Source organism: Oncorhynchus clarkii, chromosome 10 (genome assembly GCF_045791955.1).
Source record: "Oncorhynchus clarkii lewisi isolate Uvic-CL-2024 chromosome 10, UVic_Ocla_1.0, whole genome shotgun sequence".
NCBI classification, from domain to species: domain Eukaryota; kingdom Metazoa; phylum Chordata; class Actinopteri; order Salmoniformes; family Salmonidae; genus Oncorhynchus; species Oncorhynchus clarkii.
The window spans coordinates 34,264,274-34,291,960 of record NC_092156.1 but is presented as its reverse complement, the minus strand read 5'-3'; the positions used below and the strand labels follow the sequence as shown (position 1 = coordinate 34,291,960).

Sequence of the window (27,687 nt, the reverse complement as noted above, 5' to 3'; positions counted from 1 at the left end):
TCCAGGTTTACGTTGGGTTATGGCAGCAGTCTGCACTGTTCGTCATAATGACGAAGACATATGTCACATAATCCAAAACACGTAAGCATGCAAGCTTTCCTGCCTGAACCAACACTTTGTAGAAGATGCAGAGCGGTGCACAGGACATCTAACAGTTTTCTGCTCTGGCATGTTTAGTTCTAGTCGTTTTTCGGTCTGACACTGCCTCCTTGAATAAAACTTCCATTGTTACTCTGGCGTTGGTGGAAGCCACATTGTTACCTTTGAGCTCTAAGTTCTTGTAATAAAATAACATTTGTTGTGTGACCCTGGGATAGGTAGAACACATTCCCTTACTTTCACCCTCCTTCCCTTCCTTTCTGATCCCTTCTTACTTTTCCTCCCCCACAAGCCTTGACTGCACTCTCAGGGCTCCAACACTGTTACTTATGGATTAAAAGCTAAAGCCAGTTGAGAAGTCAAAGCTTCCCTGTCCCCCCAACCCTTCCCTACCCTTCACCTACTCTCTTTCACCAAGTATCATTCTATCTATTTGTTACCAGACTGGGTGAATCTCACCCTTCTTCTCACATCCTGATTAGTCCCTTGCTCCTAGGTTTGGGGCAGGTCCCAGTCCAAAACAGGGGTAGTGACCACAAGGACTAAATTACAGGAAGCCTGTGGATTTGTTTTTAACAAGAGGATTCTAAAAACAAGAGGAAATATGTAAAAAAAAAAAAAAAAAGCCTTACTTGGATTACTATTTATTTCAATTTTCATGCCAAGATACTGCACCTGCTCTACTGCTGAGTGTCAATCTGCTCATCACCTGGATTCCTGCCATTCAAAGACAGAGAGCATTGATATGGCACTATAGACAAACTACTCCAGGTCAGCAACACTTCCAATCAATATGATTTAGTTGTATTATGTTTCAGTACTAGGTAGGTAGCTAGTGTTTTCATTTCAGTACATTCCAACCTAACGTTTATGCTGTTGTGCTGTTTTATGTGGTCAGTGGTTGAAATACTTACAAATGAACTTGTCAGGATACATTTTGTGACATTTCTGGGCCCACCTGCACAAGTGTGTGATCAGCATAGGTGTATGGCCAATATCAGCTATGAAAGCTGCAGTGATATCAGGATAGCTGTATTACACCCTAGACTAACATTTCAGATTCATAGAGGAATTTGTTTTTGATTGATTCAATAATCCTAGAGTCACAGCGTCACATTTTAGTTGTAAGATCAGTAAATGTCCCCAAGAGACATTACATTGTGCTGGATTTTTACATTCTATATTTATCCAGAATTTCTTTCTTATCATTTTTTTCATAGCTTAAGTCCTCACAGCTAATGTCAGTCAATTGAAATCAATGGATTTCAAGTCATAATTTGATTAATATACAACAAACATTTTATATGATGCTTGTGACAGCCATGTAGCTTAGCTACTGTTTGTACACTGTGTGTTCACTGTATGTGCTGGCCAGGGTTGAGGTTAATTCCATTTAAATTCCAGTCAATTCAGGAAGTACACTGAAATTCCAATTCTAATTCTCTTTAATGTTTTTTAATAAGGAAAATGTGTAATTGGAATTTGGTTTAATATCTGAATTGACTGGAATTAAACCCAACCCTGATGCTACCTGCAACCCACAATAAACTATAACTTGATCATGTTGTACACTCACCAAACTCAGAACAGGTCATGTTTTATCATGTCAGCAACTGAGGGGCAACCATCCATTTCATGAATTTACATTTTTGTCTTTTAGCAGAAACTCTTATCCAGAGTGACTTAAAGGAGGAATTAAGGTTAGGTGCCACGTTCAAGGGCACATCAACAATTTCCTTTACCTAGTCGGCTCAGGGATTCGAACCGGCAACCTTTTGATTTCTGGCCTAACCTATCCAACCTGTCCACATCATTTGCACATAGCTGTGTGTAGAGTTAAGGAAAGAGGGACAGTAAGCCTACACTTTTGCTGCTTAACCAATATACTACATACATAACACACTTTTAGTTTGAAGGGTTAGGGGTCAATTCCATTTAAATTCAGGAAGTATTCAGTTGAGGAAGTAAACTGAAATTCCAATTCCTATTTTCTTCAATGTATTTTCTGTTTACTTCCTGAATGGTCTGGATTTAAAAGAAATTGGCCCCAACCCTTAACTGCACAGTTCCATTGATAGGACATGTGCTAATAAAAGGTCAGTGACGATCAAATCAAAGATGGTCTTCCAAATCCAGTTATGTCTGGAGATATTACAGAGTGAGATAGAGGCCCCCGCGGTGAGATAGAGGCCCCCGCGGTGAGATAGAGGCCCCCGCGGTGAATGAGAGGCTGACCAAGAGGTCACAGGGAGCGAGTGACTTCAGAGAAAGCGATAGGAACATGGAAGACAGATTTAGAGCCACGTTACATGGGCCCCACCTGTCACAGCCTCATAGCAGCTAATCTGATTTCCATTTGCATGTCACGAAAGCTGACATTGCAAAGAGCTGGGCATTGATTCAGCTATGGTTTCAGGGCACCCTGGTCTGAAGAGACAGATGGACAGGGACTGAGCTCCTCCAACATCACATTACATTCTTATTTAATAAGGATGATTTTTGACCAAACATGTTAAGGCAGTTTTGAGAGTTTAGTGCTACAACACTGTCAGTCTTGTTCACCTGTGATTTGTCTTACATCATTACTTCATATGTATCATTACTTCATACTTCATACAGTTGTCCAAAAGCAGTTGGTAATTCAGTTTTTTTTTCTTGACATTGTCAAGCATAGATTGGTAACTTTTTTTCTAATTTGGCACACAGAAACTAGATGCCATGAGCAACTTGGCCAAAAAGAATGGCACCGATAGGTGGTTCTGTTATAAGCAATCTCACTTAAACCCTCATATCCGCGTCCCCGTTTGATCTTGAAACTTTCAACTTTGTATTGATCACTGATCAAATTGCGTCAAGGATTCTCCTCCATCTTAGAAATTTGGGAAACTTTTGAAAAATGTATTCTCATGAACATGTCCAAAATTACACAAAATTCACTATGTATGCCAATGGTAAAAAATTTTAAGTTGTGAGAAAAGCTAAGGGATCGTGTTAAGAGTTATTGATAAATCAGGATTTAAGATTTTAAGTGTCCATTGAAATCAACTTCACAATGGCCCCTCAACTTGAAACTTTTTAGGGGTCATCAGACATTTGCCTGATGGCCCAAAATGGATTATTACGCTGCTCTATGGTTCGGCTACATACTGTCAGAAAGAATTCAGACCCTTTGACCGTTTCCACATTTGATTACGTTATAGTCTTATTCTAAAATGGATTAAATTGTTTTATTTTTCTCATCAATCTACACACAATACCCCATATTGACAAAGCGTAAAAACAGGTTTTTAGACATTTTTGCAAATGTATAAAAACTAAAACTAAAACTCCTTATTTACATAAGTATTCAGACCCTTTGCTATGAGACTCGAAATTGAGCTCAGGTGCATCCTGTTTCCATTGATCATCATTGAGATGTTTCTACAACTTGACTGGAGTCCACCTGTGGTAAATTCAATTGATTGGACATGATTTGGAAAGGCACACACCTGTCTATATAAGGTCCCACAGTTGACAGTGCATGTCAGAGCAAAACCAAGCCATGAGGTCGAAGGAATTTTCCATAGAGCTACGAGACAGGATTGTGTCGAGGCACAGATCTGGGGAAGGGTACGTAAAAATGTCTCCAGCATTGAAGGTCCCCAAGAACACAGTGGCCTCCATCATCTTAAATGGAATAAGTTTGGAACCACCAAGACTTTTCCTAGAGCTGGCCGCCTGGCCAAACTGAGCAATCCGGGGAGAAGGGCCTTGGTCAGGGAGGTGACCAAGAAGCCGATGGTCACTCTAACAGAACTCCAGAGTTCCTCTGTAGACATGGGAGAACCTTCCAGAAGTCCAACCATCTCTGCAGCACTCCACCAATCAGGCCTTTATGGTAGAGTGGCCAGACGGAAGCCACTCCTCAGTAAAAGGAACATGACAGCCCTCTTGGAATTTGCCAAAAGGCACCTAAAGACTCTCAGAACATGAAAAACAAGATTCTTTGGTCTGATGAAACCAAAATTGAACTCTTTGACCTGAACACCAAGCGTCATGTCTGGAGGAAACCTGTCACCATCCCCACGGTGAAGCATGGTTGTGGCAGCATCATGCTGTGGGAATATTTTTCAGCGGCAGGGACTGGGAGACTAGTCAGGATTGAGGGAAAGATGAATGGAGCAAAGTACAGAGAACATCCTTGATGAAAACTTTCTCCAGAGCGCTGATGACCTAAGACTAAGGTGAAGGTGCACCTTCCCACAGGACAACAACCCTAAGCACACAGCCAAGACTACGCAGGAGTTTCTTCGGGACAAGTCTCTGAATGTCCTTGAGTGACCCAGCCAGAGCCCAGACTTGAACCCGATCGAACATCTCTGGAGACACCTGAAAATAGCTGCGCAGTGACGCTCCCCATCCAACCTGACATAACTTGAGAGGATCTGCAGAGAAGAATGTGAGAAACTCCCCAAATACAGCTGTGTCAAGCTTGTAGCGTCATACCCAAGAAGACTCAAGGCTGTAATCGCTGACAAAGGTGCTTCATCAAAGTACTGAGTAAAGGGTCTGGAAACTTTTGTAAATTAGATATTTCCGTTTAAAAAAAAAAAACGTTTTGCTTTGTCATTATGGGATATTGTGTGTAGATTGATGAGGGGGAAAAAATGATTTAATCAATTTTAGTAACAAAATGTGGAAAAAGTCGAGGGGTCTGAATACTTTCCGAATGCACTGTACTTTAGTCTGAGAATGCCATCATTGAAGTTGTTTGTGGTGAAGTCAAAATGAGAGTTGGTGTACAAAACAAAGTCATCAGAAAATTGATTTTCTCTAACCAATCAGAGTACCAAAGCCAATTACACATTTTCAAAATGCAGTTGTACCCACGTGTGTCATGGTTCTGGCCCAATGCATTGGTTTCTGGCACCAATTCCATTCTAGAAATCATCAGGGAGGTACTCAGATCTAGACTCATTGCAAAGAAGAACATTGCAGAGAAGAACAATTAACTTTTTTGACTATGTAACATTAAAGCTTAAAATAATAAGTCAAAATCTTCTTCTCATGGACTAAAAGTCAGATTCACTCCAAATTTGGTCTTAGGACTCATCACAATAGTCCCTAAAGAGTTTGAGAAAATAACATTGATGCACTCAAAGATGCCCAAACTGTACCAGAAGATGCATATTAGCACATACACTAATATGCTAAAATATGTTAAACAGATCAAAATAAATCTTCTCCTCATGAACCATATGTCAAATTCCCTCCAGATGTTGTATTTAGACTCGTGATTGCACATAAATGAAGGTTGTTTCTACATGATAGGGTGCCTGCTTTGTTATTCAACTTGCTTTGTTATCTTGTGTACTTTCTGTTATCCTGTGAACCCTCTTCATTGCTCCTGGCAGCTATATTTTAATATGTTATGTAATAAACCTATATTAATGGTAATATAGTTCAAGTCCAATTATTATAGAAACAGTGCATTTCTGAGCCTCTGGTGACACTGTAGCTCACCAACAAAAACAGAGTTTTGTCCTAGAAAATTGAGACAGTAAATAATACATGTGTCAATATTCTAATTTTGTTCTCTCTCTCCCTCCCTCTTTCTCATATATTCCATGGAAGCAGTAATGGCTGGGAGTCCAGTGGTGACCTTCCCAGCTCTGGGCTAGTGTCCTACAGAGCGCTAGGGGTCAGAACACACACACACACACACACACACACACACACACACACACACACAAACACAAACACAAACACACACACACACACACACACACACTTCCCTCCCTCACACTCTTCCACACACACAAACTCCCTCACTTCCAACCCTCCACTCCTCATCTGTGGTGTCTGACTAGATAGAAGCCCTGTAGGACAATGGCAACTCACAGAAACTCTAGTTTCCTCATCAACCTCTCCCACCACCCACGATGGACACAAGATCCCTCAATGAGGGAGAGAAGGAGACAAAGAAGGACAGAGGATACAGACCCAATGAACAGTACAACCCCCACATCTAAATCTGCAGTGCTACGCTCCAGAAGCTGGTGGGGCAACTGGCTTATGTTGCCCCTGCTGATGGCCACCTATCTACCGTGTGAGGCCTGGGGCGCCACTTTCACTGTGGCCGTAGTTGGGCCCTGGACATGTGATCCTATGTACTCCAAAGCCCTCCCTGACCTGGCTGCCCGCCTGGCCACCGCCCGCCTCAACAAGGACCCCTACACTAAGAAAGGCTACTGGTACGACTATACTCTGGTCAATGAGGACTGTAAAACATCCCGCGCTCTGGCCCGCTTCACCTCTCTGGAAGGCTATGGCTCAGCTTTTCTCGGCCCTACTAACCCAGGCTACTGCTCTTCGGCTGCCCTGTTTGCGAAAAACTGGAATAAGCCCCTTCTTTCCTGGGGCTGCCTGAAACCCAACATGGAGGATGGACAGTATCCCACCTTTCATCGGCCACTGCCTCTGTCCTCCCGGGTTCTGTTTTCTATGCTGCGGTACTTCCGCTGGGCCCATGTAGTCATTGTGACGTCAGAGGATGACCTGTGGGAGGCTACGGGACACGAACTGGCGGAATCTTTGAGGGCCCTGGGCCTGCCGGTCAGCACTGTGGTCACCATGGAGCCTGACAAAGATGGGCCCACAAAAGCCTTGAAAAGGATACGGGAGTTAGACCGTGTTAGAGGTGTGTATGCGCATTTGTGTTTGTTTGTTTATGTGTGTGTGTGTGTGTATTTGTTTAAGTGTGTGTGTGTTTGTACATGCGTGCATTCTTGTGTGTGTGGTAAAAGGTGAGAGGAAAGATACACAACATCACTGACTAACTGTCATCTATTCCATTGTATGACACTGCCACATTGCAATGACTAATAATTGTCTCTACTATTTCCTTCTTCTGTCCCTTATCTCTGACTTTACTAAATTTTTTCTCTCCTCCTCCTCCTCCTCCTCCTCCTCCTCCTCCTCCTCCTCCTCCTCCTCCTCCTCCTCCTCCTCTTTTCCTCCTCCTCCTCTTTTCCTCCTCCTCCTCCTCCTCCTCCTCCTCTTTTCCTCCTCCTCCTCCTCCTCCTCCTCCTCTTTTCCTCCTCCTCCTCCTCCTCCTCCTCTCCTCCTCCTATTCCTCCTCTTCTCCTCCTCCTCTTCTCCTCCTCCTCTTCTCCTCTCCTCTCCAACTCCCCCTCCCCTGCCTCTGCCTCTGCAGTGGTCATCATGTGTATGCACTCAGCTTTGATTGGTGGTGTGGCCCAGTATCAGCTCCTAACCTCTGCCTTGAATATACGCATGATAGATCGTGGCTACGTTTTTATCCCCTACGACACCCTCACATACTCACTGCCCAAGGGCACACACTTTAATGCCCTGACCAATGACAGCTTGTTGAGAAAAGCCTACGACGCAGTTCTCACAATCACCATGGATTCTGGCGAGAATACTTTCTATCAGCGCTTCAAAGATGCTCAGGAGAAATTTGAGATCCGCACCAGCACTCCACCAGATCAGGTGAGACATCCCAGAACACAGCTCCTGGGATATTCATCTAGTCATCATTAGTCACACATGCCATGGACATGCAGTACTGTAGCAAGCACCTTTGGATGAACAACAGTCCTCTTGAGTTTTAGTTCTTCACAAACAGGTTACCTATAGGTCTTTGGACCTCTCCAGCCTTAAAACCAAATACATATGAATGTTGTTGGATTGTTTCATTATTGATGATAATGACCAGTGGTTTGTCAGTGCTGTACCACTGTCTTAGTAATGGTATGTTCCTCTATTTCTGTACTCCTTGCCTCCTTGACTTCTTGACAGAGTCTTCAATAACAGTCGGTCAGATAAATGACTTATACATTATCACCACTCTTCTCCCCTGACGTAGGTATCTCCATTTTTCGGCACCATCTACAACATGATATATTACATGGCCTATGCAGTAGAGAAGAGTCGGATGGCAGCGGGGCGCTGGGTGGATGGGGAAACCATGCTCGAGAGCGATGGAGGGGTCAAATTTGAGGGCTTCAACCAGCACATCTCATCCGACAAAGATGGGTTGGGGATGCTGGCTCGCTACGTGGTCCTGGACTCAAGACGGGGGAGACAAACTCTACATGACACACACTCTGGAGCCCCCCCACACCCTTGGCAAATTTGGGGTGGTCAAGTACAATGGGCGCTCCATCCACTTTGCAGGCAGTAGCCCCAGCACAGACTCCCGTTGCTGGTTCAGTCCATACATCACCTGCGGTGGGGGTAGGTAGTCTAGCGTTGGGGTCAGTGATGTACCAGTAGCCTATGGTAAAATTAGGTCTGTGTTCCCTCAAGCTATTTCTCTTCATAACTCTCTCTCTATCCCCCTCTCTGCCTTTAGGAATGGATGCGGGTACTATTCTCTTTCTGTTTGTCCTGTTCTGTGGGTTGGTTGGAGGTGGAGCTGCCTTCTATATGAAGTAAGTTAAGCTTAAACACAGAGAGGAGTGTGCCAATCAGTGGCCAATGTTGTCTTCTGCATTGAACAAACTTTTGATTGTAAATGAGGTTACTGATGTTTTGGGGTCTTCCCTTTGTGTCTGACCAGGAGAGGTGGCCAGATTGGAATCAGCTTTGGAGGATCAGGGGAAGGAGAAGGGTCCTTAAAAATAGTCTTGAATCTGAATGACCTGATTTTCATCAATACCCAGACCAGCATAAGGGTCAGCTTGATGCCTATCATACCATAAAATGATTATAGCCTAAATACTGTATTTGTATGTGTGTGTGAGTTTTTCTGTTTAAATTCCCTTATCTTTGATGGACTGTCTATTCTGAAGCCATTGTAATCTCTCTCTCTTTCTTTCTTTCTCTCTCTCCTCTCCTCTCCTCTCCTCTCCTCTCCTCTCCTCTCCTCTCCTCTCCTCTCCTCTCCTCTCCTCTCCTCTCCTCTCCTCTCCTCTCCTCTCCTCTCTCTGAGTAGAAGCTGAATGAGGACAGTATGATGAAGAGTCAGCTGGACGTGAAGACGCCTCGCCACTCAGTGTCAGGACGCAGCTACTTTGCCTCCACCCCTGACAGCTCCAACGTCGCCGTCTTCGAGGTGGGTCACATGTTAATGTGGTGAATCTACTTAAAACTACTTTCAAACAGAGACAGCAATCCAATATTCCAACGTGTGATGCGCTGCACATGTAAGAAATAACACCCAATGTTGCTAATTTTGCCTGTCTTGGTGACAAACAGTTAAAAACAAATCCATCTCTGTTTAGTGTCCCTGTCCCTAGCTTTCGGGGTTTCCCAGATAAACATTTGCTAATACCTTTGTATTATGTATTCACTAGGGTGACTGGGTGTGGTTGAAGAGATGTCCCAATGGAAACACTGTGTCTAGTGTCAGTAATAGCACAAAAACTATTTTCACCAAGGTGAGTGAGTGACTGACTGAGTGAGTTAGTCAAAACAGCAAGACAATGAAGCGCTGTCTGAACGCTGCACTGTTCCTCTGTCATAACCTACTTCTCCTCTCTATCCTCTCCCCCTCTCTCAGCTCAGGGACATGCGTCATGAGAATCTCAACCTGTTCCTTGGCCTGTTCCTTGACTCAGGGATATTTGGTATTGTGACAGAGCACTGTACCAGGGGCAGCTTGGAGGACCTTCTCAACAACGAGGAAATGCGTCTCGACTGGATGTTCAAGTCCTCCCTGTTGATGGATCTGGTCAGGGTGAGGAGGAAAACAACTCTCACATTCATAGACATTTCTGACCATATCTCTCTCCTCGTTGTTTACACTGTCCTCAATCTTTTCTGACCCTCCCTCCCAGGGAATGAAGTACCTGCACAACCGGGATGTCATCCACGGGCGCCTGAAGTCCCGAAACTGTGTGGTGGACGGACGCTTTGTGCTGAAGGTGACTGAGTACGGCTTCAACGAGATCTTATCCACCCAGAGCATCAACTTTGACAAAGGCAGGCCTGAGGGTAAGTCCATGGGGACATGAGTACTCAACATATCAGAGACAGCAAATCATCCTCATCATTTACCAAGTAATTACAAGAACAAAAGACACTTGTTCGTTTATCCCTCTGGTTAGGTTGTGTGTGAAAAACATTTAATCTAAACCGCTACTTTTGTGCCCTAACTCCCTGGTCCACCTAACAGATCACTTAATCCAACCCTCCACTATTTTCCCCTAACTCCATGGTCCACCTAACAGATCACTTAATCCAACCCTCCACTCTTGTCCCCTAACTCCCCAGTCCACCTAACAGATCACTTAATCCAACCCTCCACTCTTGTCCCCTAACTCCCCAGTCCACCTAACAGATCACTTAATCCAACCCTCCACTCTTGTCCCCTAACTCCCCAGTCCACCTAACAGATCACTTAATCCAACCCTCCACTATTTTCCCCTAACTCCCTTGTCCACCTAACAGATCACTTAATCCAACCCTCCACTATTTTCCCCTAACTCCCCGGTCCACCTAACAGATCACTTAATCCAACCCTCCACTCTTGTCCCCTAACTCCCCAGTCCACCTAACAGATCACTTAATCCAACCCTCCACTCTTGTCCCCTAACTCCCCAGTCCACCTAACAGATCACTTAATCCAACCCTCCACTCTTGTCCCCTAACTCCCCAGTCCACCTAACAGATCACTTAATCCAACCCTCCACTCTTGTCCCCTAACTCCCCAGTCCACCTAACAGATCACTTAATCCAACCCTCCACTATTTTCCCCTAACTCCCTGGTCCACCTAACAGATCACTTAATCCAACCCTCCACTATTTTCCCCTAACTCCCTGGTCCACCTAACAGATCACTTAATCCAACCCTCCACTCTTGTCCCCTAACTCCCCGGTCCACCTAACAGATCACTTAATCCAACCCTCCACTCTAGTCCCTTAACTCCCATGTCCACCTAACAGATCACTTAATCCAACCCTCCACTCTTGTCCCCTAACTCCCCAGTCCACCTAACAGATCACTTAATCCAACCCTCCACTCTTGTCCCCTAACTCCCCAGTCCATCTAACCGATCACTTAATGCAACCCTCCACTCTTGTGCCCTAACTCCCTGGTCCACCTAACAGATCACTTAATCCAACCCTCCACTATTTCCCCTAACTCCATGGTCCACCTAACAGATCACTTAATCCAACCCTCCACTATTTTCCCCTAACTCCATGGTCCACCTAACAGATCACTTAATCCAACCCTCCACTCTTGTGCCCTAACTCCCTGGTCCATTTAACAGATCAGCTGTGGGTGGCTCCAGAGCTGCTAAGGAACTCTAAGCTGATGAAGAGAGGAACGTTCCAAGGGGACGTCTACAGCTTCGCCATCATTATGCAGGAGGTCATCGCCCGCTGTGCTCCCTTCTGCATGCTGGACATGCCTCCCAAGGGTTAGACCTCCTATCAAACAGTACCACCATACATGGGGCTAGTTGTGTCAGATGTAAAACAAATACAGCAGGAATGGCCTCCATGCCAATGTGAACAGTACAATTATTGGAGAGTATAGGTGTGTGTGTGTGTGTGTTTGACAGAGATCCTCAGTAAATTGAAATCCCCCCCACCACTGTGTCGGCCCACTGTGTCAGCGGATGAGGCTCCACTAGAGGTGATCCAGGTCATGAAACAGGCCTGGAGTGAGGAGCCAGACAAGAGACCCACCTTCGAGGAGATATTCAAACAGGTAGCCTACTTTACTATACACAAACATACACAAAGCTACATACAGTACCTTCGGAAAGAATTCAGACCCCTTGACTTTATCCACATTTAGTTTCGTTACAGCCTTATTCTAAAATGGATTAAATAAAACGTTTTCCTCAGCAATCTACACACAATACCCCATAATGACAAAGTGAAAACAGGTTGTTATAATTTTTTGTACATTTGTTATAAATATAAAAAACAGAAATACCTTATTTACATAAGTATTCAGACCCGTTGCTATGAGACCCAAAGTTGAGCTCAGGTGCATCTGTTTCCAATGATCATCATTGAGATGTTTCTACAACTTGATTGGAGTCCACCTGTGGTAAATTTGATTGATTGGACATGATTTGGAAAGGCACACACCTGTCTATATAAGGTCCCACAGTTGACAGTGCATGTCAGAGCAAAACCAAGCTATGAGGTCGAAAGAATTGTCTGTAGAGCTCTGAGACAGGATTGTGTCGAGTCACAGATCTGAGCAATCCGGTGAGAAGGGCCTTTGTCAGCGAGGTGACCAAGAACCCAATGGTCACTCTGACAGAGCTCTAGACTTCCTCTGTGGAGATGGGAGAACCTTCCAGAAGGATAACCAATCAGGTTTTAATGGTAGAGTGGCCAGACGGAATCACTCCCCAGTAAAAGACACATGACGGTCAGCTTGGAGTTTGCCAAAAGGCAACTAAAGACTCTCAGACCATGAGAAACAAGATTCTCTGGTCTGATGAAACCAAGATTGAACTCTTTGGCCTGAATGCCAAGTGTTACGTCTGGAGGAAACTTGGCACAATCCCTACGGTGAAATATTGTGGTGGCAGCATGAGCCTGTGGGGATGTTTTTCACCTGCAGGGACTGGGAGACTAGTCAGGGTCGAGGGAAAGATGAAATGAGCAAAGTACAGAGAGATCCTTGATAAAAACCTGCTCCAGAGTGCTCAGGACCTAAGACTGGGGAGAAGGTTCACATTTGAACAGGACAACTACCCTAAGCACACAGCCAAGACAATGCAGGAATGGCTTTGGGACAAGTCTCTGAATGTCCTTGAGTGGCCCAGTCAGAGCCCGGACTTGAACCCGATCAAACATTTCTGGAGAGACCTGAAAATAGATACACAGCAACGCTCTCATCCAACCTGAGAGAGCTTGAGAGGATCTGCAGTGAAGAATGGGAGAAACTCCCCAAATACAGGTGTGCCAAGCTTGTAACGTCATACCCAAGAAGACTCAGTGCTGTAATCGCTGCCAAAAGTATTTTTAAAAGTACTGAGTAAAGTGTCTGAATACTTATGTAAAAGTGATATTTCAGTTTATTTATTTTTTATACATTTGATAAAATTTCTAAAAACCTGTTTTTTGCTTTGTCATTATGGAGTATTGTGTGTAGATTGGTGGGGGGGGGGGACAATTTAATACATTGTAGAATAATGCTGCAACGTAACAAAATGTGGAAAGGGGTCTGAATACTTTCTGAAAGGCACTGTATACACATACACATGCAGTGGGGCAAAAAAGTATTTAGTCAGCCACCAATTGTGCAAGTTCTTCCACTTAAAAAGATGAGAGAGGCCTGTAATTTTCATCATAGGTACACTTCAACTATGACAGACAAAATGAGGAGAAAAAAAATCCAGAAAATCACATTGTAGGATTTTTATGCATTTATTTGCAAATTATGGTGGAAAATAAGTATTTGGTCAATAACAAAAGTTTATCTCAATACTTTGTTATATACCCTTTGTTGGCAATGACAGAGGTCAAACGTTTTCTGTAAGTCTTCACAAGGTTTTCACACACTGTTGCTGGTATTTTGGCCCATTCCTCCATGCAGATCTCCTCTAGAGCAGTGATGTTTTCGGGTTGTTGCTGGGCAACACGGACTTTCAACTCCCTCCAAAGATTTTCTATGGGGTTGAGATCTGGAGACTACCTAGGCCACTCCAGGACCTTGAAATGCTTCTTACGAAGCCACTCCTTTGTTGCCCGGGCGGTGTGTTTGGGATCATTGTCATGCTGAAAGACCCAGCCACATTTCATCTTCAATGCCCTTGCTGATGGAAGGAGGTTTTCACTCAAAATCTCACGATACATGGCCCCATTCATTCTTTCCTTTACACGGATCAGTCGTCCTGGTCCCCTTGCAGAAAAACAGCCCCAAAGCATGATGTTTCCACCCCCATGCTTCACAGTAGTTGTGGTGTTCTTTGGATGCAACTCAGCATTCTTTGTCCTCCAAACACGACGAGTTTAGTTTTTACCAAAAAGTTCTATTTTGGTTTCATCTGACCATATGACATTGTCCCAATCTTCTTCTGGATCATCCAAATGCTCTCTAGCAAACTTCAGACGGGCCTGCACATGTACTGGCTTAAGCAGGGGGACACGTCTGGCACTGCAGGATTTGAGTCCCTGGCGGCGTAGTGTGTTACTGATGGTAGGCTTTGTTACTTTGGTCCCAGCTCTCTGCAGGTCATTCACTAGGTCCCCCCGTGTGGTTCTGGGATTTTTTCTCACCGTTCTTGTGATCATTTTGACGCCACGGGGTGAGATCTTGCGTGAAGCCCCAGATCGAGGGGGATTATCAGTGGTCTTGTATGTCTTCCATTTCCTAATAATTGCTCCCACAGTTGATTTCTTCAAACCAAGCTGCTTACCTATTGGAGATTCAGTCTTCCCAGCCTGGTGCAGGTCTACAATTTTGTTTCTGGTGTCCTTTGACAGCTCTTTGGTCTTGGCCATAGTGGAGTTTGGAGTGTGACTGTTTGAGGTTGTGGACAGGTGTCTTTTATACTGATAACAAGTTCAAACAGGTGCCATTAATACAGGTAACGAGTGGAGGGCAGAGGAGCCTCTTAAAGAAGAAGTTACAGACCAGTTAACTAGGCCTTAGACCCCTACACTTAGAGAGAGCAACAATATTAGTATGCTAGTTAATAGTTTTCGTAACAACATTTTGTAGAAGAATGGTGTAATATGCTATTCTTAAGGACACCATGCCACTTCCTCCCGATTCGGACCATACCTGGCGCGAACTCGGGACCTCTCCAGCTTACTAGCACACGTGACTGTCCTCGCTTAGCCGATTTCTCCACCTCAAAATCTAGCTCATGAGGCGACCCAAGCCGGACACATAAGGCTGAGGAATAAGTTTCACACATCCCCATGTGCTACAGTATGATACATGTCTAATTCATTAGGTTATTAATTGACAATATTACCTGTGAAGATCGAAGCACCACCTACTCTTTTGTAGTTGGTAGGAAACTATAAATAGCTACAATTATACAGGGTAGGTCCTTGCCTGTTGCCCTGGGCCAGACCTTAAAAATACAGATTTTCCAGGACGTTCAAAAGGCATATTTTCTCGATGTTGAAAAATACATATTTTCCGGACATTGAAATCAGGTTCATTTTCAGTTCTGAATGAAAGTTGAAAATATGTCATTTATAGACGTCTATATTGTGCCAAATCCAGACCGGACAAAATCTGAACCAAAAATGTATGTCCGTGGACGTTGAAATCAAGTCCTGTCTGGACCGCACCAAATCTGAACCAAACATAGACATCCTATGATTGGTTTAGATTTTGTATGGACCAGACCAAAAACCAATGTCCATGGATGTCCAGACTGTACCAAAAAAAGATGCCCAAAAGGCATGGTGTCGGACCGTGCTTACTGAGGTGTAGCCTAGTGGTGCCTGAAATATACTTTTATGAATGTCCATCTACGTGGTAAGCCTACTGTTTGTAAAACACAAAAAATGACAAAAAAAGACATACAAAAGACGTCGGCTCGTGCTTACTGGGATGTAGCCTACCATGTCAACCGCAAAGAAATTTGATGAATGCCCATCAATGTGGTAGGCTCACCACTTGTAAAACAGGCCGTTGCATTGGCATTATTAGTCCTGAATCCTGTGAATAATCCGTTTGGCTATTTAAACTCTGAATATCAGCTACCCAACTTCATCAGGAGGTATCGTGTCGCTATTTGCAATGTGTTTATATGGCGGGAAATGCAGAAGTATTTTCTTTTTCGCTATGATCAGCTTGTTAGAAATGGACGGATGAAAACGTGAACCCACTGTTCATGACAATGGGGTGAAACTCCTGGACAACAGTTGTGATAGTCCATTCCATTTTGTCCATTTTACATTGACCTGTTCTGTTTTTCTGATATGTTGTTTAACATGACAGCGCATTTCTTTATCGATTGGGTGCCATTTTGGTTAGGCTATTTGAAAAAAGTATCCGTCTCATTATATTGTCATCACATTACACTGTCACACATTTTATCTCCAGCCTGTAGGCTACAGAAAAAGCTGCATACTCTTTCTACCATATCTAACATGATTTATGTTAGATAGTTTCTTTGATGGAACGCCTCTCCCACAGCACCCTGCCCAGACCTTTGACAAAATTGGCTTTTTTTTAAACCTTTATTTAACTAGGCACGTCAGTTAAGAACAAATTATTATTTTCAATGACGGCCTAGGAACAGTGGGTTAACTGCCTGTTCAGGGGCAGAACGACAGATTTGTACCATGTCAGCTCGGGGGTTTGAACCTGCAACCTCCCGGTTACTGTTTTTTGGACTGGCTGACAAGGTGCCATCAGCGCTCAACTAAAAAACCCATATTCCACTGGTAGTAGAGAGTATGTCATTGTTTTTGTGCAGAATTATGTGAGGTTTTATGTGTTGTTGGAGGTGCGTTTTGGTCCGTTTAACTCAGAAAATGCCGCCCTCGTCAATCTCTCGCCATTGGCAGCCACCTAATGCTGCCTAATGTGTGGGCCGATCTTGCAATTATAACTAACTACAATTATTATAATTCTGAAAGCAGTTGAGTTATTGAACGACAAGACAAATTAATCTCTCAGAGGCAGTGAATGCTTTATAAACGAATAAGACTTATTTTAAGCGCATCAAGATAAAGCAATTCATTTTACAGGATTAATGATTAATGAAGGATTTGGATCAAAATTATACAATAGGGTTACAGATTCAAAATCAACAGGGAAAAGGGGAATTAGATAGCCCAAAAGGGTCAGGCAAGCAGTTGTTCTAATAACTCTAAAATGAAACAAGGAATTTCTATGAGAAAGATAGTAATAATATAGATGTACACACAGATTTACATGCTCAAACCAATCAGGGATTTAAGGGATGAGAAGACAACATTGAATGCATTAAAGTAAACTCTGTAGTGGCTCTGGGTCAAATTGCGAATGAGTCCGAATGTGTTTCTACCCTGTGTTTTGTATACGTGTTTGTTTGGTATTCGTCTCCATGCCTTTTACACGGCACGCTGTAATTTGGGAAATAAAACCCCCTATTACGCATTCCTGCGCCTGTCTCCCGATCCTTCACACCAGCGTGGCAAATAAGGCACCTCGGGGGTTTGTGATATATGGTCAATATACCACGGCTAAGGGCTGTATTCAAATGGCTACCCAGACTATTCACATTGCCCCCCCTCCCCTCTCCACACCACTGCCACTCTCTGTTGTCACCTATGCATAGTCACTTTAATTAATTCTACCTACCTAACCAGTGCCCCGCACATTAACTCTGTACCGGCACCCCCCTGTATATATTGTTCTTTTTTTAACGCTCCTCTTTAATTACTTGTATCTCTTATTCTTATCCGTATTTTTTGAAACTGCACTGTCGGTTAGGGGCTTGTAAGTAAGCATTTTACCTACACCTGTTGTATTCGGTGCATGTGTAACGGTTTTCGTCCTCCTCTTCTGAGGAGGAGTAGGAAGGATCGGACCAAAGTGCAGCGTGGTAAGTGTCCATGTTAAATTGATTCAATAACTGAACACTGAAACACAAAGTAAACACAAGAACAACCGAAACAATCCTGTCTGGTAGAGACACAGAGACAGAAAACACCCACAACCAAAATGGGGAAAACAGGCTACCTAAGTATGATTCTCAATCAGAGACAACGATCGACAGCTGCCTCTGATTGAGAACTATACCAGGTCAAACACAGAAATACAACATAGAAAAAAGAACATAGACTACCCACCCCAACTCACGCCCTGACCAAACTAACACAAAGACATAATAAAGGAACTAAGGTCAGAACGTGACAGCATGTGACTAATAAAATTTGATTTGAAACAGACGGTAGGCAGCAATAGTCCTAAAAGCTCGGCAGCTTGTAGTCCTAAAAAACAGAAATAAGTTACCTCTGGTTCATTCAGCCATTCATATGAGGGAAATTAATGCGGAAATAATGGGGTTTTGGAATAAATGCCGACAATAAGGTGTGAGGTTAACAGGTTTAGGAGATTATATGTTTTGTTCAATGAGATAATATCAGTCAGTTAACATGACCATAATGAATTCTGAAGCCTTTATGTGCTCATTTTGATTATAGAAATGCTTCAAAATTCACAAAATGATCGAAATGCCAAAGAACAAAATGTATAAGACCCTATTTTCGGTGTTTATCCCCCCCAAAACTACAAAAAAACATACATTTTGTATTTATTTTTATTTAACTAGGCAAGTCAGTTATTAAGAACAAATTCTTATGTACAATGACGGCCTATGAACAGCAGGTTGCCTTGTTGTAAGGGGTGCGTACTGGCAGCAGAGAAGCCAGGCGCAGGAGAGCAAAAACTGTGTTTACAACGGAACAGTTTAATAACAAAAACCACCGGAAACAGAACAAACAATCAATCAATCAATCAATTGGTACAAAACCCGTCGCACACCAGATAAACGTGCACATGCACTTACAAGAAACTATTCCGGACAAGGACATGGAGGGAACAGAGGGTTAAATACACAACATGTAATGATGGAATTGAAACCAGGTGTGTGGGAAGACAAAAAAAACTAATGGAAAATTAAAAGTGGATCGATGATGGCTAGAAGACCGGCGATGCCGAACGCCGTACACCGCCCGAACAAGGAGTGGAACCAACTTCGGGGGAAGTCGTGACACTTGTTCAGGGGCAGAACAACAGATTTACCTTGTCAGCTCAGGAATTCGATCTAGCAGCCTTTCGGTTACTGGCCCAACGCTCTAACCACCTGCCTCCCCAATTTCCCAATAAGCTTTGGCCAAACAGCCATTGTGGAGTTAGTGCCTACAAAAAAACACTATTACTAGTGCTCTTTATGCGCTGTTTTCGTGAAATTCTTATGTAGTCCAGTTTGAATGGAGAGCAAGGGTGAAGTCAGGCATGCATCAACAACTAAAAATGGTTGATTTTGCCCCACCGATATTTAAATGCTAAAATCCCCACTTATTGAGATGCATGAATACACCACACCAACAGCTTGATTTTTATGTCTGTTTTAAAATGAATTTCCTGCATTTCTATGTAGTAATGATTTAGGTTCACTTTGGTCAATTGATTTGATAGCATGTTTAATCTATGTAAATAAATTATATTAATTGATAGTTCAACTCTGTGTTTTTTTGTCTTTAATTAAAAGGGTAGATTGTAACCCTATGTTCAGGCTAATCAAAGTGTATTTATGATACAGCGTGTAAAAGCTACTCAATACAATGAAATGCCTACTCACAATAAAGTTCTCCTTGCAAACAGTGCAATTATATGAAACTATATGTATTTGTATTTACATTAGTCTATAGCCTACTGCAAATTATTGTTTGTTCCTGAACTGGCCAAATGCGCAGAGATATCCTTCAGCACCACAAGTTGGTTCAACTTGTTAACATCAAATCATTTTATTTGTCACATGCACTGAATACAACAGGTGCAGCAGACCTTACAGTGAAATGCTTACTTACAAGCCTTTAACCAACATTGCAGTTCAAGAAACAGAGTTAAAAGACATTTTTACAAAATAAACTAAAGTAAAAAATCAAATCAAAAGTAACACAATAAATAACAATAATGAGTCTATATACAGGGGGTACCGGTACCAAGTCAATGTGCTGGGATACAGGTTAGTCAAGGTCCTTTGTACACAGGGGTAAAGTGACTATGCATAGATAACAAACAGGAGGGGGGTCAATGTAAATAGTCTGGGTGGCCATTTTATTAATTGTTCAGCAGTCTTATGGCTTGGGGGTAGAAGCTGTTGAGGAGCCTTTTCAACCTGGATTTGACGCTCCAGTAACGCTTGTAGTGCGGTAGCAGAGAGTACAGTCTATGACTTGGGTGACTGGAGTCTTTGACATTTTTTGTGGCTTTCCTCTGACACTGCCTAGTATATAGGTCCTGGATGGCAGGAAGCTTGGCCCAGTGATGTACTGGGTTGTGCGCACTTTCCTCTGTAGCGCCTTATGATCGGATGCCGAGCAGTTGCAATACCAGGCGTTGATGCAACCTGTCAGGATGATCTCTATGGTGCAGCTGTAGAACTTTTTGAGGACCTAGGGACCCATGCCAAATCTTTTAACTTCTTATGGCTGGGGGCAGTATTGAGTAGCTTGGATGAATAAGGTGCCCAGAGTAAACTGCCTGCTACTCAGGCCCAGTTGCTAATATATGCATATTATTGGTAGATTTGGATTGAAAACACTCTGAAGTTTCTTAAACTGTTTGAATGATGTCTGTGAGTATAACAGAACTCATATGGCAGGCAAAAACCTGAGAAAAATCCAACCAGAAAGTCGGAAATCTGAGGTTTGTAGTTTTTCAAGTCATTGCCTATCGAATATACAGTGTCTATGGGGTCATATTGCACTTCCTAAGACTTCCACTAGATGTCAACAGTCTTTAGAACCTTGTTTGAGGCTTCTACTGGAAAGGAGGAGAGAATAAGTGCTGATTGAGTTAGGGGTCTGCCAGAAGGCCATGAGCTGATCACAAACGCACACGTGAGAGTTAGCTTATTGCATTTCTACAGACAAAGGAATTCTCCGGTTGGAACATTATTGAAGATTTATATTAAAAACATCCTAAAGATTGATTCTATACTTCGTTTGACATGTTTCGAATTTGGCGTCCTGCACTTCCACTGGCTGTTGTCATATTGATCCCGTTCGCGGGATACTAAGGCATATGTCCTGAGGCGTTGTCGTGCCCACTTCATGACTGTCTTTGTGTGTCTGGACCATGATAGTTTGTTGGTGATGTGGACACCAAGGAACTTCAAACTCTCGATCCACTCCACTACAGCCCTCCTTTTCCCGTAGTCCATGATCAGCTCCTTTGTCTTGCTCACGTCGAGGGAGAGGTTGTTGTCCTGACCTCCTCCCTATAGGCTGTGTCATCGTTGTCGGTGATCAGGCCTACCACTGCTGTGTTGTCAGCAAACTCAATGATGGTGTTGGAGTCATGCTTGGCTATGCAGTCGTGGGTGAACAGGGAGTACAGGAGGGGACTAAGCACGTACCCCTGAGGGGCCCCTGTATTGAGGATCAGCGTGACAGCTGAGCGCTGAGCTGCTTGAACAGCTTTATCACATAGGTGTTCCTATTTTTTTTTCTTTTTACCCCTTTCTCATGATTTCCAATTGGTAGTTAGTCTTGTCCCATCGGTGGAACTCCCGTACGGACTCGGGAGAGGTGACGGTTGAGAGCCATGCATCGTAAGAAACACGACCTTGCCAAGTTGCACTGCTTCTCGACACGCTGCTTGCTTAACCTGGAAGCCAGCCGTGACCGGGAATGTGTTGGGGGGGAAACACCATACAACTCGTGTCAACGTGCACTGCGTCCGGTCCGCCACAGGAGTCACTAGAGCGCGATGGGACAAGGACATCCGACCGCCAAACCATCCCCTAACCCGGTCAACTCTGGGCCAATTGTGCGCCCCCTCATGGGTTTCCCGGTCGTGGCTGGCTGCAACACAGCCCAGGATTGAACCTGGATTTGTTTTGACGCCTCAAGCACTGCGATGCAGCGCATTAGACCGCTGCACCACTCGGGAGGCCCTATAAAAGGTCTTCCTTTTGTCCAGGTGGGTAAGGGCAGTGTGGAGTGCGATTGAGATTGCGTCATCTGTGAAACTGTTGGAGTGGTATGCGAATTGGATTGGGTCTGGGGTTTCCAGGATGATGGTGTTGATGTGAGACATGACCAGTCTTTCAATCAAAGCACATCATGGCTGCCGACGTGAGTGCTATGGGGCGGAAGTCATTTAGGCAGGTTACCTTTGCTTTCTTGGGCACAAGGACTATTAAATTATTTCATATTTAGATAAAAATGGCTGCATTGGACCTTTAATCCTGAATGTGGTTGGGAAGGGGGAGAGAGTGATTAGGTCCTGTCTTTCATCTCTGCTGTTGGTGAGCAGCTCTGCTGGTTCCAGGCACCTCGGATCGGCCTGGTATTCAGTCAGCCAGATGTACAGAGGGGTTGAATTGACCCTACAGTTTTTTCATAGACATGCATGAGCACACATATGAACACAATGAACTCAGTCTCAAGCTAACAAGAACTCAAAACAACATGCTTTTTGTTAACTATATTACAGTAATATGTAACATACTTCACCTCCTCACTGCATGCTGTATGTTTCCCTTTCATACTTTAGTTCAAGAGTATAACCAAGGGGAAGAAGACCAACATCATAGACTCAATGCTGCGTATGTTGGAGCAGTACTCTACTAACCTTGAGGACCTGATTAGGGAGAGGACAGAGGAGCTGGAGGTGGAGAGGAAAAAGACTGATCAGCTGCTGGCCCAGATGTTGCCCAGGTCAGTCCCCCCCCCCCCCCCCACTCCTCCCACTTTACATTAAAAGCTGAACTTCTATTTGCAACATCAAAAATAAAAAAAATCTCTGTATTGAGAATATTGAATTGTATTACTGTGCAAGGCAAAAAACAATTTTATTCATAGGCCGCTGGTAATTTATTCTCCTAACCTCTATCCACATCCCTCTATCAACTCCCTTGTCTTATCTTACACCATAGGTCTGTGTGCCTGGCCCTGAAGACGGGCAAGCCTGTGAAACCAGAGCACTTCTCTGAGGTCACTCTGTACTTCAGTGACATTGTGGGCTTCACTACGATCTCTGCACTCAGCGAGCCCATTGAAGTGGTAGATTTACTCAATGATCTCTACACACTCTTTGATGCCATCATCGGGCAGCATGATGTCTACAAGGTGAGAATCCTGCCCTGCTGCAAAATAGTTGTGTCCTATTAGTGATGCAATGGAAGCTTGTTCTACTTTCAATACAAATCCTGGAAGTAAATGGCTGCATTCCTTAGTGTGCCAATTGGGACAATAAAGATATGGATTGTGTGGCCTTCAGGTGGAGACCATCGGAGATGCCTACATGGTAGCCTCTGGAGTTCCAAACCGGAACGGTAGACGCCACGCAGCTGAGATGTCCAACATGTCCCTGGACATCCTCCACTGTATTGGAACCTTCAAGATGAGGCACATGCCTGATGTCAAGGTCAAGATTCGTATCGGCCTTCACTCTGGTGCGTGGACCATCTAAAATTCTTTGTCATATTTTTATCCTCTGCCTCATCGTTCATAATGTAGACTAATTGACTGGCCTTTTCTCTTGAAAACCACAATTCTTCATTCGTTTTTTAGCTAAACGGTAGCCCTGCCACTTGGTTGGCTATTAAGCTGGGGGATAATATAATAATAACAACATATTCCATTTACTAGATACTTTTATCCAAAGCGACTTACACTCATGCGTGCATAAATGGGTCTGGAGAAATGTTACTGGCAAATTCATAGATGGAGCTATAGACTGGCAGTCCATGAGATCAACTGCTATACATTGCAGTTCATGCATATGCAACAAAGTCATTAGGTGAATAGTACAATTCAATACATAAGCAAACTATACTTTTGACATGTTATATTTAATGAAATTTGAGAATGAGTATTGGAATTCTATAGAACATGGCATTAACGTCAGACTATTGGAGCAAAAGTGTATTTTTACCTGATCCCCGTCTGGAACATATTCCTGGAATGGTGCAATGTCATCCACTAAGCCCTGTCATCCTATTAGTCTTCACTGCCTAATGCTTTCTTCTCGTTACTCTACCCTACCAATTAATATAGAAGGTTTAGCATGTTTCTAGTAACACAGAAGTGACTACTTTTAGGTATGGTAAAGGACAGCTCAGGAAAAAAACACAATTGACATACAATAAAAATATTCGAACATCTCTGCTAAATATTGAAAGGATATTCTGCAATTAAACTAAATTTGCCATTTTTTCTCCAGAGACTTTTGTGAGATATTGGAGGCTTTTTGAATGTCATGAATCACAAGTCATAAATCAGGACAGATGCTACTTCTTATCTTATCAGTATGTCTGTGTGTTTCTGTGTCCACCAGGCCCTGTGGTGGCAGGAGTGGTGGGTCTGACGATGCCTCGGTACTGTCTGTTCGGAGACACTGTCAACACGGCTTCTCGAATGGAGTCAACAGGGTTGCGTGAGTACCTCACTCTCGTTGTTGGCCCATCAAGCCGTGGAGGTCACTAAGGATAGGGACAGGTGTATTGCCGTTTGTGTGCATGCAACAAGAGGCTAAGGAGGGTTACGATGAGCAGTCCTGACTAATCCTTTAAGACTATCAGTAGAATTAGTGGGCAAATTTAGGGTTCAATAAAAATATCCTCCATGTACGGTCTTGCCTCAGATATCCTTTCACCACCAATTCTGCTGGTACAGCAATGGTAAACTTCATAATGTGTTGAGATTTGTATGTGTTATGAGTTAATGTAACAACTATAAAAACCATTGGCGTGATGATATGAATAAACAATCTCATAATCTTTTAATTTTTCAAGACAATATATGCTTATTTAACTGCTGATTGCTAGCAACACATAGGGTATTTCATGGAGTATAAACTGTATATACTAGTCCGTGACATGAGTACAGGAAATCTCACATCTACTCCCATCAAGTGGCCATACATATGAATTGCTGCACAAAAAAACTGCTCTTGTGAGTATTGTCAATGGGCTCACAATAAATGATATTTTGTTACTCTATAATAAATACATTTATGATCAACCAGTGAATGAAAATCGAAATATATGTAGGATATGCGAGTACTCTATGATGTCACAAGTGTTGATACTCTATAGACATGAATAACTAATGGTAATTGTTTACACTGAAAAAACTGTCAGAATTATATGAAGACTAATGCAGCCTTTGTGGTTGCTGTTGTTGTTTGATATCCCAGCATACAGAATCCATGTCAACCAGAGCACAGTCGATATCCTACATGAACTGAAAATGGGCTACAAAATAGACACCAGGGGCATGACAGAGCTGAAGGTAGACACGCGCGCGCACACACACACACACACACAGACCCAAATAGTGAATTCACTTAACTTTCCACGGAAATATCTAATTTTTATTTGTCACATGCTTTGTAAACAACAGGTGTAGACTAATAGTGAAATGTTTACTTAATTCTGTTATTTCCTACTTCTCTTTCAGGGGAAGGGAATTGAAAACACATTCTGGTTGGTTGGGAGAGCTGGGTTTGACAAGATTCTCCCAAGACCGCCTGACCTTACTCCAGGGTAAGATTTAACAAGCCTTCCTGCTCTATTTATGTTGTACTTTATGTTTCTCCTAACTATACTCGTATTGACTCTCAGTCCTGCCAGCTGCTTGTCCCAGGCCCCTTATCAGTAGTACTCATGAAACCCGTTCACATCAAAGTTGATTTTCATCTAGGTCATTGTGGATATAGAGGATAAGATGTCCGAAAATAATTGTTAAAAATCGGATAATGTGCTGACCCATTGACCATTTGTCAGATTGTGTAACTGGAACTAAACGTTTTATAAATCATAATTTATATGTGCTGCTGACCTGACACTTGTGTTATAGTTCAGTTCACATGTTGACCCAAATGTAAAATTCTTCATCTACTACCTGTCTGTTGAACTTAATTAATCCTTACCTCCCACTACCACTCCATATGTGATGAACGCTCTCCCTGCATTCAGCAAACATCGCTGTAATGTTTTAACACACTACCCTGGTGGTTGCCTCATCTAGACCTGTCCAGATGAACATGTTATATCTGTGTTAAGAGTTCAAACTCAGTTGTAATGAACATTCTGAGACCCGGTTGTCAACAGCAGTCAGAGTGGACATTGCTTTTGTTGCTTCATATGCTGGGATTGACATGTTTAATGCCTATTCCAAGAGTCTGAGTGCTCAGTGTGCACTGCCAATCAAACAAGACATTAAGCCTTCTGTCTTTGACTTTCCTCAGGGCAAGTAACCATGGCATCAGTTTGGAAGAGATTCCTCCAGATAGGAAACAGAAATTCCTTGACCGGCAGGCGAGGAATAAGTAGCCTCTAAGGTACGCCTGGTTTAGCCATCATATTCTAGATTTACAATGACTTTATTTCCAAAATAATTTGTAATGTAAGTGATGTCACTGATGTCACTGCATTTATGATATCCCTTTATGGTATCCCAGTTCAGGTACATATGTACGCTATCCCTGATGCAGTGAAAATAATTACAAAAATGTAATAAAGAAGTAAGCTTTATGCGACAAACCCATTACACCTTTTTGTTTGTCTCAATTCAGGTACATACCAATGAATGCTGCATTTATGATATCCCTTTATGAGATAATATATCAGATTTTTTTCCACAGATTGTGTTGCCCAGTCCTCCTCCTACCTGTTGGAGTGAAAGACCAGATAGGTGAATTGACCAGGTTGGTTTAGAGGATGGGTTAGGGGTGTGTCTGACAGACAGTCTGTCGCATCACCCCATGTGTCTTGTCGAGTGCTGATCCACATTGCACAAATAAGCCAAAGTCGGAGAGACACTGTCTGTCTTTAACACAATACATTTGTTTGCACAGAGCAAAGATGAGTTAAAATAAGAGTATTTCTTAAATTTAGCAAATGTGGGAAATAGGAGGGATAAATAAAGGTGTATTACAATCATGCACGAAATACCAAATATATTGATTTAGGAGTCACTGTAGAATGAAAACATCACAACACAAACATGGGAAGAGATTGGCTCTTTGCTTGAAATAAACTATAAATGACCATGATATTGTGTGTAATATACTGTATGTATCTCTACGGTCTCTTTTGTTTTGTAGAAATATTTGACAGAGTATAGAAAAGTGTTCATACTCCACTATATAACAAGGGTATATTTAAGCAATAAGGCATGAGAGGGTGTGGTATATGACCAATAAACCACTGCTAAGGGCTGTTCTTCAGCACGACGCAACGCAGAGTGGCTGGATACAACCCTTAGCCATGGTATTTTGGCCATATACCACAAACCCCAGAGGTGCCTTATTGCTATCATAAACTGGTTACCAATGTAATTAGAGGAATAAAAATAAAAGTTTTGTCATACCTGTGGTATACGGTCTGATATACCACGGCTGTCAGCCAACCAGCATTCAGGGTTCGAACCACCCAGTTTATAATAAAATGTAGCACATGCTCTATTTCAAATGTGGTACTGTAATCTCTCTCAATGATACATTCATCTTATAAGTAATGTATTTCCTTAAAGGTATAAGGTAGGCTGTGGAAGAATCTGGTCCAATGCGTTTTTTAAATTTCCTTATTGTCATGCTTCAATAATTAACGCCTTCTGATTGTTTGAATGATATTTGAGAATAATCAACCCATTAGAAAATATTCATTTATATTTTTTCAAACATTTGCCAGCTGGAACATTAATTGAATCATTTTCAAATCAAATAAATGTATTGCAAAATCACTGTTCCCAAAATGAAGCTTCACGTAAACAGATGATTAGTAAAAACGTTCACTCATACATTTATCTCCATAGAGATAAAACTGTTTCTATGCCCCTCTCTTTAAAATCATGCTTCATTCATGTTATTACTGTATTTATTTTCTTATTCAATAAAATTCACATGTATAGGCAGTATATATATATTTTTTAACTGTAAATTTGTTTTAACAATATGCATTTTCTTACAACAAA

General features: G+C 42.8%; 1 pseudogene; it reads left to right on the top strand.

Moving 5' to 3' along the window:
* The first annotated feature begins 553 nt into the window (after positions 1-553).
* On the top strand, positions 554-26,051 carry LOC139419518 (retinal guanylyl cyclase 2-like; annotated as a pseudogene).
* The last annotated feature ends 1,636 nt before the right edge of the window (positions 26,052-27,687 follow it).